The sequence below is a fragment of the Orycteropus afer genome, unplaced genomic scaffold, assembly GCF_000298275.1.
Source record: "Orycteropus afer afer isolate SDZICR_OR568_19922 unplaced genomic scaffold, OryAfe1.0 scaffold00010, whole genome shotgun sequence".
NCBI classification, from domain to species: Eukaryota; Metazoa; Chordata; class Mammalia; order Tubulidentata; family Orycteropodidae; genus Orycteropus; species Orycteropus afer.
In genome coordinates, this window is record NW_006921597.1 from 25,555,721 (window position 1) to 25,559,197 (window position 3,477).

Sequence of the window (3,477 nt, forward strand, 5' to 3'; positions counted from 1 at the left end):
GATTATCTTCTGTGTCTGTGTTAATTGGTTTCCCTTTTCTTTGTTGAAGAGGGTCTGTGCAATCCTTCTGCCTAGTCCGCCATCTTCATCTGATGATCCAAGGTATATTTATTCTTAGATGAATTTTGTAGTTGATCTTACTTTTCTCTCTAGCTATGTCCCTTTTCTTTCAGTTTCATCTAGGACTTTAAAATAAAAATAAGTTAATTTTTCTTCATTATTAAAAAGTTACCATATTTATTTTTAAAACAATGGAAAAGAGAAGCAAGCAAAGTACTCATAATCTCATTAAGTAATTATGAATTTATTTCTTAATGCTTGAATATAATATTTTTAATTCAAATGAGTTATAAATTCAATTTTATAATTTTTTGTTCCATACATGCACGTACATTCCCCATATCATTAGATGTGTTAGTTTCCTAGATCTGCCATAACAAAATACCATGAAATGGTAGCTTTTAAGCATAGAACTTCATTTTCTCATGGTTACAGATGCCATAAGTTTGAATTCAGGGAGACGAGAAAGCTATGCTCTCCATCTATCATTCTTCCTCTCTCTATCAGCTGAAGGTGAAAATCCTTCTTTATCTCCTTCAATTTATGGTAGCTTGGGGTATTTGTCACCATTCCTTGACTTGTAGACAGATTTTCATATACTCTTTTCCCCTGTGTGTGAATGTGTCTCTGTATCTGTTACTCTCTCTTTTTAAAAACAATAGTCAAATAAGATTAAGACTCATCTTACTCTGGAATGACTTTATTGACTCAATTACTCATTAACTCAAATTTGATATCTTCAAAGAAAAGCCTATTTCACCAAACATGATCATATTCACAATTACAGAACTTAGGAATTCAAAATATTTTGGAGGAGACACAGTCCAATATATAACATAATGCATTTTTAAATAGATCATAGTTGTTTGGAAGAAATGATATTATATACAATAAATACCATCTGTGCTAGTGTATAATAACTGACTCTGGTAGCATAGTGGCTAAAGCACTTGACTGCTAACCAGAAGGCTGGCAGTTTAAACCCACCAGCCACTCCTCAGAAGGAAGGTTGGGCAATCCTACTTCCGTAGTGATACTGCCTCGGAACCCCAAGGTGGGGTCGCTATGAGTCGGGGCCAACTCGATGGCACATAACAACAACAAACAACAACATAATACCAAATAAGGCTCATTAGTGTTGAATTGATTCCAAATCATAGCTATCTGGTAAGAAAGAGTAGAACTGTCCCATAGCTCTGGTAGCATAATGCCTAAGGCACTTGACTGCTAACCAAAAGGCTGGCGGTTCAAACCTACCAGCCACTGCTCCAAAGGAAAGTTGGGCAATCTATTTTCATAGTGATACTGCCTCAGAAACCCAAGGAAGTGTCTCTATGAGTTGAGTCTGACTCCATAGCACATAACAACAACAATAATAACGTAGTATTTCTAAAGCTTCAATCTTTAGGGAAACATATTGGGAAATCTTTCTTCTGTGGAGTACAAGATGGGTTCAAATCACCCATCTTTCAGTTAGTAATCAAGTGCCTAATCCTTATACCACCAGGGCTCCAACAAGCTCTACACATGTTTATAATATTAAAACAAGAGGAATGTCAGAGCTATGTAAATCTACTTTAAACAGTAATAATTATTTTTAAAGTTTAAATTAAGTTTTATTTTTTCATTTAAATTGCTTGTCAGAAATTGCTAAAGCATGATTCTGAATAAGTAAAACAATTATTTATTTTTTCATATTTTCATGAATAATCATTAAAAAATTATTCAAACCAAATAAAAACTTAAGTAAGTAAATAAGCTTTCTTAATATCAACAAATGCAGGTGTGAAAATAGCATAAATAGATGAGGTTGAATCATCCTTAAATAGGATGATACAATTAAATTCAGTAAAACAATCTAGCAATTACTTAGAATGAGAAGTGCCATGGTATCTCTGATACATGACTTGGTTTAGTACCTGAAATATTTACAATTAATTTTTTTGTCCCCCAAATTTTATCTTTGCCCTTGATTCTTGAGAGAAAATCTCTAAAGCCTGGAATTTCCCCTGTGATTAAAGTGTCTTTAATGAAGGCTCCAGATCACACCTACCTATCAAGTTATTCTAGTGAGGTCTCATGTGGGGACTGGCCATACCACAAAGATTCACCATGCCTACCTAATGAGATCAACTGTGCTTACCTAATGAGATTCTGAACAAATAAGTTCAGTTAGTTTCCTGGACATCCTTTCTTGGTCTATCCTTTGGGACTTGGAAGCTCAGACCTTGCCCTGTAATTTTCTTCATATATATTATTTTGCTATGATAACATCAAATTAGTAAGTATAGCACTTATGCAAGTTTTCTGAATTGTTCTAGAGAATTATCAAACTCAAAGGATTAATGGGAGCCAGCAGGTCAGAATGAGGGGTATGGGAGACCCAGGAGAGTGATCTTCAGCAAATTAATGGAAAAGACAAGCAGATTTGTGAGTTTGTAATTGTAGTCTTGGTTGAGACAAGCAAAAATAAATAGCAGCCTTATTAGAATTAAAAGGGATAGCCAGGAAATAAAATAGTTATAAGGGGTAATGGTAAGCTCACCATATATTCCTGCTTAATTAAAGACTATGTGCATATTCAGGTGCTAATGGAGAGGGCTTGACCTTTCCATACACCTCTTGCCTTGATCATGAGGTATCAGCTAAATGTAACTTTGAGACACACTTGAAAACTGCCTGAAATTTGAATGCACTTCCCAACCACATACATGTTCATTAGCAAAAGGGGGGAAGCCTTCTGATCAGAAATGTTTGAGCACAACTTCTGCCCAATGATTACATGAACACTAATCTATACAGACATAAGGGAGAGTCCTAGGAAGTCAGATATGAAAACAAAAAAAAAAAGGTGATTAAACATATCTATGGTCAACAAGGATCTCTGGAACTTGTCTGCTAACCAGAAGGCTGGCAGTTCAAATCCACCCACCACTCCTTGGAAGGAAGGTTGGGCAATCTACTTCTATAGTGCTACTGCCTTGGAAACTCAGGGAGGGGTCGCTATGAGCCAGGTTCGACTTGCTGGCAAATAACAGCAACCACAACAATGGTCAAAAACATGAGAGAGATTCCATGGAACTAAATGGCAATACTATCACCAAAACCAACAAAAAGAAATAACAGCAAAAATTGGAGGAGGTTGAAACCAGAATCCAGAGTGGCTAAAATATACCTATAATGTACATGTTTCAGCAAAAATTTAAGACACATGTAAAGAAACAGGAATTAAGAAAGCATACTCAAAAAGAAAGCAGTCAACAGAAACCCCATCTACTGTTGAACTCAAAAGACAAAATTTTCAGAGCAGTTATTATATATTCATAAAAGTAAAAGAAAGTATCTGTAAAAAATTAAAGAAAAGCATGAAAATGACTTTTTTCCTAGGAATATATTAGATAATATTTCACTGTTATC